The following is a 16837-nucleotide window of genomic DNA, read 5'->3' as shown; positions in this document are numbered from 1 at the left end:
TAATCGTTCTTCTCTTACCTTCAAATTGACATAGTATGTAATATAAGACAAAATACATTATTAAAGCTAGTGTTAGTTTTTTCTACCTTTACGATTCGGTTTTTGAGAGATGGTTAATTTAAATTTAATACAGACATTAATATGCATGCATACATTTTACTCAAAGTCATTTGGACCAGTTTGCCTTCGCTGACTGATCGTGAATTATTAGCCATATTTTTCACTCGAGTTAATTCCAGTGGTAAAAGAGAGGGACTTGAAGGTTATCGCGTTAAGTAAGTATTTGGAGGGCGGCGCGGGCGTGGAGATATCTCTGAGAAGACGGTACTAAAAATGAGAATGTCAAAGTCGAGAGACCTACAGCATATATAAATAAAGCAAGACACTCAAATTTGAGGAGCTCTATCGTTCAAACAAAGCAATCAATTTCAATTCAGAATTAATCACAAGTTTATTTATAAATTGGGTCATCGAGGAACTTTAAAAAATTCTCCACCTATTATTATTATTTTTTTGCGCTTAAATTTTTTTCTCAAAAACTGTACCCACTGTATAAGTGCAATAGCAAGTTGCCAAACTATAAGCTTAACTTGGTATTCCCGTAATTATTGTTCCTATAACTTTCAATGTTGATGTGAAGAGGGCAAATAATTCCCTACTGATTTCAGAAAAGATATTTCTTTATACGACCAAGAATGTAGAAATTGTCAAAACAATCAAAACCTCTGAAAAATTCGAACCAATGACCACATTGAACATTGATTATTACTGTTTCCCCCGGTAGAATGTGAGCAATGCAGAGGCATTTGAAGTAGTTCTCTGTCGCAATGAGTGAATTACGCATAGGTATATTGCAAGTACCTCATCCAAAATAAATTGAGAGAGGCAAGTTATTTTTCCGATCCTTTAGCATCTTTATTTATGCATGGAGATTGTGGAAGTCTGGTGGGTAAAGAGCTCCTAGCTCCTAACCGGAGGGTTTAATTCCCGAGTAAAAGCTTCGAAAATCTTTGCCATAATTGCGAGATGTCCTAGGAAAAGAAACTGGGTCCCCTACCCTTGCATTCGTGAAAGTCACACGCCTGTGGTTTAGTTTGAGGTGAGCCCTACCCTCACTCATTCTTACCAATCAATCTTCGTGTTGAACGATTCACCGAGTGAGTACATGTAAGAGTCAAACAATGAAGCGATGAATACACTATGGGAAAATTCAGCTCAGGCTTTTGCGGAAGCATAGCTAATGGATGTTTTTTTAACATATAATTTACAACTTGCTATATTACATAGTTTTCTGGGTAAATGTCGTTGGTGAAAGTAGAGAGTGATCCGACGCAAGTATCTGTTTATTCCTTCGAGAGAAGAAGAAGCGTCGTCGGCGGTCGAAGAGTGCAGCATGCCGTTAGCCGAGTGGACTGGACGCCTTGGGAAGCCGTTAGCACCTGCAATCTTTCTTCGCGGCGCAGTCATCTCTGCTCGCAGACCCTGAATCCTTGCATTGTGGGGTACATTGCCGTGGGCTATTCGGACAGACATCCTCAGCGCTCACCACTGCGAAGCAGAGAGAGAACCCATGCAGTATTCCAAATGTAGGTTTTTAAAACGAAGCATAACTCCGGCTTGATCGCTTTCTTCGTGAAGGGTCAATCCATTTGAAATCACCCGGGCAATATTGCTCGACATTTCTAATTATCCTGACTTTTTTATGAATGGTTCCCTACAAGTAGACAACCACAAAAAACCTTTTGAAAAAAATTTAGAAGCCATACTTTTTTGGCACCATTTTTAAAAGGGCGGCTGGGAAAATTTAGATGAAAAACGTGTTTTGCCAAAAGTTTAATTTCGAAGATATTTTAAAGATATCAGAATAATTTAAAAACCAGGGAATCATGAAAAGAACTTTTGAAAACAATTTTTTAATTTTACTACCATAAAAGACAGTCAGTTCAAAACATTTAGTGTATGCTAATCAATATTTTCATATACCTTTATTATTTATTGAATCATTCCACTAGTTGAAGTAGTTTTACATGGAGCGTTTTGCGAGCTAGCTAAGTCTATCCGTGGCCTGTCTCCCATTTCAACTTGGAATTCTCTCTTATATTTACAATAAAACCAACTCTCTTTCATTCTATCAATAAACCCGTTTATCTTCCTTCCACTCTCTAACATTCTTTCCTCAAATCAATCCAATTCAAATCGACTCTGAATTATATATGGTATTATTTCGATTACTTTTACCACAAATTTACCACAAGTTTGAACTTAGTAATAGTGCATTCAGTAAAACACTTACGAAAAGTGTGTTTTCTACCAGACCTCTAGGACCGCATTGCATTATGCAGTATCTTGTGTTGCATTTATCAAAACCCGGTGAAGTCTTTTTATATCCATTAATTCACTTTGCATTGAGAGTGGAAGTAACTTTTAAAAATTTCGTCTGTAAAATTATTGGAGTCAGAAGCTTTTAAGGGTATTTTTCTGCGGAGTTTTTTTGAAATTTTATCAGATACCGCAATAGCTAGAGGTATGATCCGGACAAGAAAGGACTACGATGAGACTACGTAATGGACAAATAAAATGAAAAGTATTTCGCATGAGATTAAGAGATAGGTGTCGCACGTGTCGCATAATAAGCAGAAAAATATCACCTGAAAAGAGCAAAAGTGTTGAAGAATAGGACACACATTCTTATTTTCATCACGAGTCAGCTTTAGATAGCTTCAAATGGCAAAATTCTGTTCTGTAAATAAGATGAAAAAAATGACGTGGTATCAACTTCATGTTTTAACACCATTAATTCTACGCAGGAAGTGATTATTACGATACTTAGTATATATGCGGAACCAGTTCTACTGAGCAGGAATGGAAGTTAAAAACTGTGTTAAAAGGAAGAATGTTGGGTAAGCGAGGGACGGTGAGGGAATAGTATTTGCAGTAAAAATAAAATAGGGTAGGCCTTATTGTCAATTTAAGAGATAAATCCAATTTTGAGCTGAGAAATAGAGGTAATCTGCAAAATATACCATGTAAATCTACCTAATCACTAAAATAATATAGCGATAAAAATGATCTCGTCACGGACTGACTCTTGTTGGTCAATTGTATAAAAGTACTCTACGTTATAAGCGTCAAATTTAAATTGGAGGCTGTAAAAATCCCGTAGCACCAGGATAGTGCCTATGATTGTAAATTGTAAATTGTCAATTTTCTTGACGATCATTGCGTCATTAAAGCGTGGCGTCAAGCCTTTGACATACATACAATTAATCAGACCTTCACAAAAGCCTCTTCTCTCTTGGGAATATTAGATCATTTTATGCTAAGAGAAAATTAAATCGAACGGATATACCTTATCAGTTTCGATGACAAACTAAAAGGGAGTAATCAGAGCCGTAACTTCCACCAAATTTGTGAATAACACCCATGCATTTATACTCACAGCCTCCGTTTTCTGTGAAAGTTGCCGTAAGCATGAGAACTCCGAAGATGAATAACATGGACGTTGTGAACTTCATCCTGGCTGCGAATGAAAACTGTGACAAATTCTTTTTTTTTACTAATAGCAATTTAGTGGGTGATATGTAATATGAAAATGTAACGCATTGAATTTACCTGAACTTATCCACGTTGTTACCTACGCAGCGGTCTTCCGAGCGATGAATTAACTTTTTGGAGAAGCGACAGTATATTTATTCCTCCAGCGCGTGAGGTCGTTTCCGGCATAGAGCAATTACTGTGGCGTTGAATTTTACTCTCGTCATTATCATCTGAGAAGCGTGCCTAAAAAATGAAGAAACAAGGCGCACGGACATATTATCTTCCGTTTACCCTCACGAACAGCGCGATAATTGTTCGGAACTGTGCTTTGTTCCAAAACTCGAAAATAGATACTCTGCTTTCCTCCCCTTTTATACCTCGTTCCTCCTCATTCGGAATTCGCATCGCAGGTACGTGACATTCCCAAGGACAAATTCATCAGAAATTGGTATTAAGGCAATCGGTTTCCACGAAAAATCTAGAAGGCGAAAAGCAAAATTCCTGACCGTATTAAGTCTCAGAAAGGGGATAACATTGCGTGTTCCATGCCTTTAGGCCACAAAAGCAATCGTAGTTCAACTGAGAAGAACCAGTATATAAAGTGGAGAACTTTCTTTTAAATTGTAACGTGCAGAAACCCCTTCCCTGTTACCGAAGACGCCTGAATATCCGATAGTTATTATCAGACTCATTCGTTAGTTTGTAATAATTTGTTAAGCACACAAATTTTCATACGCATATTTTACTACCAGGGTTTTACTGCGATTTGAAGCGACGCTAAACTTTTTTTAAAACTAGTATTCAACTTCAACATGAAGTCTCTACACGGCATCATTGTTATCTTAACTATCTTCATATTGACACCAACTTTCAATAACCACGGAGGACGTAAGTATAAAATATATATTTTATCTTATTTGTGCAGTTTTCTGTATCAAAAATTCACAACACGACATCTCGGAGCACATTTTCCAATTTTAAGCGGCTCCTATCAAAGAGAGCCGTCCAGCATACCATGTAAATTTAAGTGTAAACTGAGTTGATAGTAGACGTGTACGCCGTTTCCTCGGCGTACACGTCTAATATCACTCACTTCAACTCAGTGATTTAACCCGAGGGTTAATTTGGATAGGGTAGAGTTCACCCCAGACTTAGCCCCAGGCGCGTAAAAAACACAGAGACAGGGTAGGGAGAACAGTTCCTTTCCCTTGGACATCTCAAACGTCAACGATTTTATTTGAGAGAGTTCGAATACTTCCCCCGGGATTTGAACCCGACATCCTGCGATCAGCAGCAAAGCGCTTAACCCACTAGGCGTCCATATTCCCCACTATTCATTAGGCCGTTTTACACGGGGCACTAACTTGCACAATCTGACGTGCGTACGAACTACGAAGGCGCAGTCAAAATTGCGTCGTGTATAGCGGTGAATTGCTAGAACACATGCGAGAATGCGTGGATGCGAGACGGCAAAATAGCCCCTGTACTAATTTCGCTCATGCATTCGCGCAGTTCCACGCCATGTTATAAATTAGTGCAGTTTTAACCTGCGCAATTCTGTGCCCCGTGTAAAACGGCCTATAAAAAATCATTGCTACCAACTGATCACTAGAGTTTAGGACCATTCTACGGAGTACTCTTAGCTTCTCTAGCACTCCTAATCGTCTATGTTGCCTTACGTTCTAACTCATTAGGCCACCCAAACCTCAAGAGGCCTCGCCATCCATTTCCATCCAGTTATTTTCTACTCCTATTCTTCTCAGGTTGTCCCAAGGGTCACCTTCCTCTTGCTAAGCGCCCTGAAACTGCATAATTTTCCCCTCTTCCCCACGTATGACCTTCCCAGGCGTGCAGCTAGGAATTAGAGCTCGGGGGGTTTTAGGAGCAACTAATACTGGAGATTATGGAATACGGGAGGTACGGGTGCCCTCCCCAGAAAATTTTTAAGAGAAATGGTTCAAAATTGTGAGTTTTACCGCTTTCTGAGGGATATTTTATTAATACTTATACTAATCTATAAGTACTATGTATCCAATTAAGTAAAATGGATTAAATTTCAAAATTTCTCTGAGTACTGGGGGAGGGGTTTTATCCCCCAAAACATCCCCCTCGCTGCGCCAATGGCGTCTGATGGCCTTCCCACCGAAGTCTTCTGCTTTAGGCTTGAGCAAGTTATATATCGGTCCTTACATAGATAGCTTCCTTACCTCATTGTTGGTTCAGATTCTTCACACTCCGTCATCGTTTATGAGACCATAGATGCAATTTCAATATATAACATCGTCTTCGACTATTAGGTCTTTTTCTGTCGGTTATGATACCGACTAAAATATTTCTCACCCACATAATGCCACTGATCTACAAAGTAATGATTCCATGCGTCAATGGGATATTTCAAGAAGAAAAATAAATAAATATTAGTGATGATTTATTTTTATTTCAGTTGCGAGAGCTGACTACGGCTGTCCGCATCATCAAACCTGCTTCGATCATTGCAGGAAAGATTTGGGCCGTATCGGAGGAATTTGTGTGGGAGACAAGGGAAAGCCTTTAAACCAGTGCTACTGTTTTAACCCGTGGTGATTTCCACTCCGTGGGTCATCCATTTAAGAAAAAGGAACATTGTCGTAACACTGGACTATATGCATGTCGTATTATTATATGCGTGGTGTCGTATCATGTGCTGGTCAAATTGTGCTCAAAGCTCAGTCAATTGTTTTTAAGTGACGAGATGCTTTTGTTCTTCTATTGAGTTATATGTGGTTTGATGGAAGCCACATTAAAGAGCATGAAGAAACAGTTCTGCACTATTTCTTGCCTAAATAATGACCATGCTGTGGGGCTTAATTTTCGCTGTAATTATCGCTTGTTTGAATTCATCAACCATTAACATGCAAGATGCGTGCCTTAAAATTAGTATCGATTCCATTTCTAATTGTCAATTCAAAGTTATATAGAAGGATTCTTTGACTTTCTTGTTCCATCCAGAATACGATCAAAAGTGGGGTTGTTTTCTCTGACCCGAAATCGAAAAAAAAAAACAGAAAAAAATCAGTGGACGGAGGGGGAGAAAGATAATTTTCGACAAAAATAAATCTTTCGTATCCAGCCATTCTCTCGCAAGTATACAACGTGAAAACGCAGATGTTTCTGTCGTCCTTTCATTAGCCGGTGAGTTCAGGCTCATTTGCTCATTCGTTGCGGAAAGGAATCGATCACAAGAGTGCAAGCAGCAATGAACCACGCGAGATGCATGCGGAGTGCTGAGCTATAACTTAGAAGCGGTAAACCGCTCGGCATGCGTTCGTGGTGCCATCAACAAATAGGGTACTTTCATCAAAAAAACAAAAGGCATTGATTGCGATTCTTTACCCACCATTAGTATATTCATAATATAAAAATTATTTGGTTATAGAAATCCCAGTTTAGACGAATGTTAATGGTCTATTTTAACCTCATTTGAAATAGACCAGATTGGCGCCCATGCGATGCTACTCCACGTGACGTCACAGGGACCTAGTTTCTATACGAGTAGATAAGAGTTTTACATCGTCTGAGATTACCAATGCATGCATGAGGCACAGAGCTCAGGGAAACATCTCTTAATAATCACTTATTAAAACTGGCTATGGTCAGAAAGTTTCCTTCGTTTAATAAGGTATTAATAATCCTTATTTAAGCCAAGAGCTACCTGCTAGCAGCCTGCATCGCAGCGGCTCACATATCCTCGCCCCAAGGTCACCTCACACGGCGACAGCTAGATCCGGAATGACGTCACACGGGCTTTTCCCAGCATGCATACTTAGCCGTCGTGTTTCCGCGCGCTTGAAAATTTTCACTTTTCATTTAATCGCGAAAAATACTTATCGTCATTAAAAAATCTGAAAGAGTCAAATGCGTATTCCATCAGTAATAATCTTTCGATTTAGGCAATAAAAAAATAATAAGAAACCACCCCATTTGCGAAAGAGTTTGGGTGTTCAATTTTTCGTTGCGAATGCCTCGAGAATTAGGAGACGGATCGAGGGAAAATACGGAACTCTACATTTAACAAGTTCAACTCCAATCAACAACACAGAATTATCATAAAAGAATGGTGTGGTTTCAGTAATTCATAGTAAGATATTAGGGATAGGGTGGCAGACATTTTTAATGGGCTGCCCGATCCCTGCTTGAGTGTCTTCAGGAGGGCACTTGCAACACTCCGTCCGTCGGATGGGACGTTAAGTCATGGTCCCCTTGGCGCCTGTCGTTGGGAGTAAGCTTATGTCAATGTCTCTCTTATTTGGAGCGACTAAGGGCGCAATAATTGGAATTTATTGATTATGTAAAAAAAAACGTTTTAGACGACAAATTCGTAAAATAAAAAACACGAGTTGTGAGTTATTCTGTTTTCATTTAAACCGTGTTCAAAACCGAACCATTCATTTATAATAACCCTGTACAACGAAATTGGTAAACGAGTCCACTGTGAATGAGAAAGAAAACCAATTTAACCATTCATGCACATTTTAGTGTCATCGATTTATTTTTCTAAGTATGATACAGGATACAGTCTATTGAGTTGAGTTTGTTGGAGTAAGGGTTGATCACCGGTGAAGTAAGAGGAGATAAATGTGTTAGCTCAGAGGATAATACGAGAAGAGGTAGCGGTGGGATTAAGTTCTGTAGCAGGTGCACGTGGTCCGTATTATTCCGGCGCAGTATCCTCCCCGTCGGCCGATGGACCTGCAGTGTTTGTGGCAAGCATACGCGTTGAACGGGCAGCCGAAGCCAGCACTGGCCACTGCAAAGGAAAAGGCGAGGTCTGCTCGTCAAATCTTCTCATCGTATATAAAGCAACGTGTTACGACTGACAGGTTCATTGACTAATAAACGCCCAGCCCAAACTACCGAAGATACAACCAGGGATGTGATTCGATTTGAAAAAAAAAAAAACGCTTTCAAGAACAAAATTCAAAATTTTCTGACCGCATTCACTTAAGGTACGAATCCGAAAAAGTAGGAATCCGAAAAGATGTGAAATGGGAGGGTACGAAACCATCTGAAATCCGAAAATGCACCATAAGGAAGAAACTGCCGATCCGAAAAGGTACGATAGTGTTACACAATCAAGTGAATATAGTTTCGGATCTTACATTCTATCTTTTCGTATGTGTAGGTAATGGCTGTCTCCTTAATCCGTTAACGAAACCAAATAAATTATACTAAGTTTGCCTGTGAGTTAATTAGCGGCCGTACAGGGAAGAGGAGTAAGTTAAGACTTGGCTTCAGTTGCGGCTGGGATCCAATCATAGAAAGAGCAAAGTTATGTGGTTTTGTTGAACATCGCGAGATACAAACGCGAAGTTCAAGATAAGAGGTCACAAACTTGGGCAGGTGAAGCATTTCAACTTTTTAGGCAGCACATCTGAGGAAAATAGACAAAGGAGTTTATAAATCACGAAGATATTGCGCAAGCAAAGGAGGCGTTCATGAACAATAGAGAGATAATGATAGCATCGTTATGTTAGAGTTTGAATAAAAGGCTGGTGAAGAGCCTGATATACGGTGTAACGCAGCTTTACGGTGTGGAAACGAGGACACTTCGGAGGGAGGACGAGAGAAGACTAAAAATGTTCGAGATGTTGATCTGGAGAAGAATGGAGGTGAAGCGGACGCATAGGAAGAGAACGACGACGTGCTAGACATGGTGGATGAAGAGAGAGGGCTTCTAGACTTGGTACTTCCTCCATCCAGACAGTATGCCTCCGCGCTATATCGTTCCTTTTGCTCTCTGTCCTCATCCATTCTTCTTCTCCACACCTATTACTAACCCTTCTAGCGCTTATTCTCAACATAGTCTCAGCGTCCATGTATCCTCCCCGAAAAGCGTATCCACTCCATATCAGACTATTTGCTAGTCTTTTCTTCACACTCGTACACAGCGCCACACTTATGAGCTCTTCCATATTCATTACTCCGACTTCTGCTAAATGCTAATATCGTATCGATATCCTTACAGCTGCGTCTTGTTTACTTCAATGTGATGGAAAAATAGATGAAATTATTCCTCTAAACTGTTTATGACAATCTGTTTTTAAGTTGAGCCGCATGTTCCGTGCTCTTGACGATTTACAAAACCTCATAGCTTTGTGTCATCTTAAGTTTCACCTTCAGGGTGTTTATGAGATGCATCAACCATCACCTCTTAGAATTTCATCTGTTGACAAATCAACGTCTGAGCATCCGCGAATCTTACTTAAACATTTATATTCTCACCAAAACCTTCCGCATCTAACTCTTCCCACAAATCAATATTTCTCGCCAAACCTAAGAAGGGGAGGAAGCAGACAAGCAGTAAAATGTAAAAGTGAGTTCATATATAAAAGGCAATTATGGCTTGCTTGCGAATGACCCAACCCTCCAAACCAAATAACGGGCTGACGTCTCGGAGTACATTCATACAAGACCGCACAATATGAAAGCTCAGGAAACACATCCATAAATATATCTCCAGGAGCTGAGGCCAACATCGAAACCTCTAGCTTCGTAAATATTCTATAAGATGCAAAAAGGTATAAAATGAGATGCTTTAAGATAGATTTCGTGAAAGCCCTGATACTTATCCTTCTTGATTAGCGTTAAATTCAACAGAAATAATTATTAATAAATTCAGACCTTACCCTGCGAAACCTTTCCATTGAGAACAAAATAATTCCAATCGAAATAAAGAGCATGTAAACAAACGCTGTCGTCGGAATCGGACAATCAGAACCATCAGACCCACATGTAATCTCACATTTTGCTAGTTCATTCTCAAATAGTGACTATTTATCCATATGTTTCATTTTTTATGAGTTTGTTGCGGTGAGTGAACGAGAGAATGAATCAGGTTTTGATTTCATTGGGAGATATCGAAGAAACACAAAGCAAATCGAAAACGACCAGTTTTGACGACAAATAAATATTTTGATTAAATAAATAATAAGTTGAATCTGGTTTTCAATTTGAATTCAATGAATAACGTGGATTTAAAAACTTACGGCCAGAGTTGTCGGTGAAAGTCGTCATTATCATCAGAACACCCAACACCAGAATGATGCCTGACAGGAACTTCATCTTGTTTAAGGCGATTGCTGAGGTGAAAATAGGATAATAATAAGAGAATTAAACTAAGTTCCAAAGTTGGGCCTAAAGCCATTAATATTAAGTTAAGTTATTTACCTATGATTTTCAGGTTAACTGGGATAGCGCTTAATACAATACTGACGAAGGGACCAACTTAACGTTCGGCAATTCAGTACGTAAGGTTTGGTTCTTTCGAATGCTTTCCTTGCACAGATGGGAATACCTTTATATTCTTCCAATGTACGAAGAGGAAAAGCACCGAGCTGCCAAATTGTTTACTGTGCCACTATAAATAAAGAGGAGATTGTCTCGGCGGACATTTAGTGAGTTATACCTAGATTGCATCGTAATAACTTTCCTTGGAGGAAATTATGGAGGAAATAGGGTCATTACGAATTTTCCTCAATATTACCGACATGTTATGAACATAGCTTTGCTATCTATAGCCATGACCGACTTGTACGAGTGACAGGCGAAATTCAAGATAACTCAGAGGAGTTACTTTCGCGCATGAGAACGCATAGCAATGAATCTGGCTAAAATCATCAGCGAATTGAACAAAGCACTTGGCAGAAAAGCGTACGGCACAAAACAGCTCAGCAAAGAAGCATCGAAAATAAACGCATTTAAAATACACGATTTCGAATGATACTTTTATTATGCATTCTCATAGGCGGATTTGGAGGAGGGCACGGGAGCCCGGGCCCCCCCCCCCCCCCCAGACCCTTAAAAATTATACAAGATTTTTTAATACGGTCCCGTTATCATTGCGTTCGTTTTGTATTACGGGGTATCCTTGTGCCTCCCCAATAGCAAAACCCTGGATATGGCCTTGCTTGTGCCCTCCTCCCACCCCCCAGGAAGAAATCCTGTATCCGCCCCTGTGCATTATTGATATTACGTCCAAGTATTTCTACCGTTGGCCGAACATTTTTCCCAATATTGTAGCTAAGCTGATAGTATCTGACTGTAAATAATATCATCACCGGTAGTTCGTTTTCGATGAACACGTAATCTAATGACGGTAAAATAATCCAAATTTTTTATGCTAACATAAAAACGGCTGTGAAAAGTACTAAATAAGTTGTCTTAATTTCAGTTTTAAGTCGTCATTATGATACAAAAATCCTAAGATTGGTTTGACACAGCTCTCCATTCCGCTCCCTTGTCGGTTAGCCTTTTCATCATGACGCACTTCTCCTTTACTCATTCTTTACAAATATGCTCTATGTATTGTAATTAATTAGGGGTGTCCCTTGCCCTTCTTCCCATTGACTTGTCCTCGTTCTCTTCTTTTTGGGAATAGGAATGATAATGTTCTTCCCGAAGTCACTTGGTATATCTCCTGTTGAGTACATTATTCGCCAATGGTTTTGTGCATCGGAGTTAAGACCTTTTCTCCTTAAGTTTTTATTAGCTCTGCTGGAATATCATCTATTCCTGGGGCCTTATTCTTTCGCAGGTCTCTTATTGCAGCGTCAAATTCCTATCTTAAGGTGCTGCTCCCATGTCATCCTTTTCCACTGCACTTTCCTCACGCACGCTCTGCATTTTTGAGCTGAGTATATTCCCGTTTTATCCTCCTCTCTTAACTCCTCCTGGCATTCTTTCCATCCCTCAACCTTGCCTTCATTTTCAATCAAAATATTTCCATACTTGTCCCTTATGGTAAAACATATTGTATTCCGTTCCTTGAAATGATGCCTCACTATTCAATAAGCCGCTTTCACTTTGCCCTGTACGAGGTTATTTTTCGCGTCCGCGCATATGTACTTACTACTTCATCTACGCTTCTCTAGCTTTCTACTTTGCGTCAAATCTCGTTCCTTATTCTCTTGTACCAAGCCTGTCCTTCATCATTATTCGCATTCTTATACTTTCTCCGTTCTTCAATGAAGACTAGGACTTCATCCGTGATCCATGGCTTTTTCTTAACAAATTTTCTACAACCCTACAACTTCTCCAACGGCCTCCTGAATCCCATTTTTGACATTTTTTCCGGGGTTTCTCCACTGATTTTTCAGTCTGATTTATTCCTATCTTGCTCTCCACTACTCCTTTAAATTCCTGTTGATTTTTGTCTCATTTAGTTTCTCTAATTGCCGGGCGTTCTTCGCTGATTTCTTCAATTTCTTGAGTTTCAGATGGTATTTCATCATCACTAGATTATGATCACTGTCGATATCTGCCCCCGGGTAGCTTTTACAGTCCTTTATCTGGTTCCTAAACCTCTGCTTCACTAAAGTATAATCTAGTTGAAATCTTTTGCCTCCTGGCATTTTTCGTGTATATCCTCTTCGCATGTGATTCCTAAATAGCGTGTTGACAACCTCTATTTTATGTTCTGTGCAGAGTTCCAGGAGCCTTTCTCCTCTTTCATTTCTATTTCCTAATCCATATTTCCCGGTTATTCCTTCATCCTCACCTTCGCCAACAATAACATTCGAATCACCGAAAACAATTAGGTCTTCTTCGCCCTTACCTGTTTGATTGCTTTCGTGATATCATCCTAGACCAGGGGCGGATCCAGGATTTCTTTCTGGGGGGGGCACAAGCAAGGCCGTATCCAGTATTGTGTTTTGGGTGGGGGGGGGGGGGGGCACAAGGATATCTCGTAATACAAAACGAACGCAATATAATGGGACCGTATTAAAAATCTTGCATATTTTTGAGGGTCACATGCCCCCGTTGCCGCCCCCTCCTGGATCCGCCTATGTCATAGACGTCTTCAACCTCTTCATCCTCGTAGTCTGTTGTGTACATGTAAACCTGCACCACTACGGTATATATCGGTTTAATCTCTAACGTTACCACAAATATCCTTTCATTGCACTGCAGAAAGATTTTCACACACACTACGGCACTCTTTATATTATTGTTATCCCAACTTCACCATTATCGTTTAGAGATACTAATCCTATCCTATAATATCCAATATTTAATCATATAGCATCCACCACAAAAATCTCCCTCTTCTGGCCACTTCATTTCGCTGATTCCTAGCGCGCCTGCCTTGCTTTGCCTTCCACGGCCCTATTTTGCGATCTCACATTCCTTGTTCCGATCCTCATAACTTTGTCACAGCTGACCTACGTACCCTCTCGGGGCGTTCCCACCCGGAGATCCGATTGAGGGACTAGTTTACCTCCGGAATTTAATTCTGATGCAATGCAATGATAATGCTGGAGTCGGGATAGTACTCTAAAAGAGCGTCGGAATGTGTGTGAAAAGCAGAGAGAATTCTTATCTCGTATTTAAAAAAATGGAGTAGCAGCAATTTCTCGGGAAATTAATGTAGCGGTTTCCCCTTGCCTTCCACAGTTCCTTTTCCTTCAATTTTAAGTGCAATTTAAAAATGAGAGTCCTGGCATATTTGATTCAATTTCAGCGCTTAATTTATGAACAAAAATGAAGGTCCTGACTAGTGTGGTTCTCATCATTGTAGTCCTTATACTTATCTCAACTCTCTTGAGCCATGAAGCACACAAGATTAAATGCTCCGATGAAAGGGGATGCAATACTCCAACACAAACGGTTGTAATTCATAAAGTATTAATTCTTTATAACTTACGCTTTAATCTTGAAGATTTCTGGTTATACAGACAGAGTCGACCCTTTCATGGGTGTACCCAGCGATGGGCAGGAGGGGCAGCTGCCCTCTCCCCCCAAAAGCAAAAATCGCAAATGTCTATTAGGAAAATAATGTTTTTTCAAGCAAATAATTTTAAAAACTAATAAAGATCTGTTATAGTTTCCTAAAAATGTTGATTTCATTCACCTTTTCCACGCTTAAATCTTACCTACAACCATGGCCTGTTTACAAATAAATAAACGTTTCATCTGAGAAAATACAGAGGTACAATTTTAGAAATTGCGAAACATGTAAATGTTGACCATAGTCTAGTTTTAATACTCCGAAAATATCAACGTAACCGATTTACTTTGAAAGAAGTAATGCGTCAGCTCAGATGGGAAAATGGCGGAGTTGCCGGTGAAACTATAAGACATGTCAGACTATAAACAACGTGATATACCTAAGGCCGGAAAGCATGAAAAATACAACCATTAACCGTGAAACCCTTCGAAAAAACAAAACGAAGTCCTCATAGTATGAGTTTCATATTTTATCGCAAAAGTCGCGCAAAAAACAACGCAATAAAACTCCACTCAATCACAAGATCAACAGAGAGGAAGTTTGCAATTTCGATAGTAACTATCAATTGTTTGCTATTATTTTTTGGTCGTATTAATTTTCTGCATTTAATTTCCACACTTAAGTTTTCCGATTAGTGATGATCAAGCGACTCCTTAATCCCCACACTTGACTCTCCCCCAACAATGGTCTTCAAAGCGGGCCATCTTCCCTATGGAGGTCAAATCTTGCGGTTCCACTGAAATTTCGACTTTCTAGAATACGCACGTGGAATTTTATAATCACCTTCATCTATAGCGACGGTTTATGGACTTTCCACGATATATTCCAGTCAACCATGGGTTTTCAACGACATTTTACTCTTCACTCCCCTATAATACCGTTGCAGTAAACTTCGTATAATTTATTTTAATCAACCACCCGCCACTAAGGTTAAAACTAAAGATAATTATTGTTAGGTTCAATGGCGGATACTTAACCAACGGCGACATCAGACCAAATGAGCGTTTAATCAGTTTAAATTCCAGGTGTTCCGGCTTCATGTATACCCCGACAAAGAAAACCTCATTCTTATGAGACGACAAAATTGGAGGAAGAAGTCGTTGTGGGGTCTTCTGCCCGTTGTCGATAAGAAGCTACGTATTTGACTTTGAATTTGACTGACACGGAAAGTAGGTGGTTTGAAAATTCCAAATCGTACCTACGAGAATCTTCAAAGAGAAAATTTTTTGAAGACGGACTTTTCCAGTTCTCATGCTCGCTGTATGCAAACGCCAAAGAGTTTTTCGATAATTGGTATAGTTATTTCGTAGAAGTAGAATTTTTCCGCCACTATACTACAAACCCGCAGGCCAAGCAGTCAGTCTAATCACACAAATGTCAATAGGGTGGTTTCCTATTATTTTTTTATTGCCTAAATCGAAAGATTATTACTCCTGGAGTACGTATTTCACGCTTTTAGATTTTTAAATGACGATATCTATTTTTCGCGATTAAATGAAAAGTGAAAAATTTCAAGCGACGCGACGGCCAAGTATGAATGCCGGGAAATCTCTCCATGTGACGTATTTCTGGTTCCCGCTGCCGCCCTATGAGGTGACCTTGAGGCGAGGTTTAGCGCTGATACGACGCAGGCTGCTAGAGGGTAGCTGAGTACCCTGCTGGCTGGTAGCGCTTGGCTTAAATAAGGATTATTAATACCTTATCAAACGAAGAAAGCTTTCCGATCTTAGCCAGTTTTAATAGGTGATTATTAAAACATGTTTCCCTGAGCTCTGCGCCTCATACATGCATTGGTAATCTCAGATGATGTATAACTCCTATCTTCTCGTATAGAAACTAGGTCCCTGTGACGTCACGTGGAGTCAGACTAGAGTCGCATGGGCGCCAATCTGGCCCTTTTCAAACGAGGATAAAGATGGACCATTGCCATTCGTCTAAACCGGTATTTCTAAAACGAAATAAATTGTATATTATGAATACAGTAATGGTGGGTAACGAATCGCAATCAATGCCTTTCGTTTCCTTTGATGAAGGAAACAACCCTATTTTCTTCGCCGCAAACATAATATTGTTATCAATCTCGGTGATTTTCATCCCTCAGTTTCGTGCAATGAATCATTCCGAGCAGTTATCATTAAAAATAGTCCAATTGGAAATGAGATTGAATTATAGATACGTTATTCCAAAGTGATTCGGTGACAGATTTTCTGAAATGCAACAGTAACGAAAAAGTTGAGTGTAAAAGGACAGGTCCCCCTGGACTTGTGATCTCCTCAGCGGATGGATCGCGAGCAGTTGCCACAAGAGAAAAAATATCGGGGGGGGGGGGGGAGGGGAAGCTGAAGCTCCCTAAGTCCCTTGCTATGTGCCTGACTAGAGCGTGGGCAGAGAAAATGTCAGAGGTTAACTTGGAGGAGGAAATGCATTCTAGGGCTACTGTATCTGACTGTATCTTCCAAATATTTTGGAAGGGTCAGAACCCCTTGACCTAACCCACTAGCTTTGCGCTGAATGAAGCGTGAAAGAATCCTGAAA

The 16837-nt window shown here is 39.9% G+C and overlaps 2 long non-coding RNA genes across 2 annotated transcripts; both read right to left on the bottom strand.

The window, feature by feature from the left end:
• Positions 1 to 519: 519 nt before the first annotated feature.
• On the bottom strand, positions 520 to 3721 carry LOC124154992. The gene is made up of 3 exons (XR_006864089.1): positions 3613 to 3721; positions 3440 to 3533; positions 520 to 1548 (listed from the first exon to the last, which is right to left on the bottom strand). It is a non-coding gene; the product is annotated as an uncharacterized LOC124154992 (long non-coding RNA).
• Positions 3722 to 8042: 4321 nt separating this feature from the next.
• LOC124154991 lies at positions 8043 to 10861 on the bottom strand. Its single transcript, XR_006864088.1, has 3 exons — positions 10744 to 10861; positions 10563 to 10655; positions 8043 to 8323 (listed from the first exon to the last, which is right to left on the bottom strand). It is a non-coding gene; the product is annotated as an uncharacterized LOC124154991 (long non-coding RNA).
• Between the last annotated feature and the right edge of the window lie 5976 nt (positions 10862 to 16837).

This window comes from Ischnura elegans, chromosome 3, assembly GCF_921293095.1.
Source record: "Ischnura elegans chromosome 3, ioIscEleg1.1, whole genome shotgun sequence".
NCBI lineage: Eukaryota > Metazoa > Arthropoda > Insecta > Odonata > Coenagrionidae > Ischnura > Ischnura elegans.
This window is presented reverse-complemented; position numbering and strand designations above follow the sequence as displayed.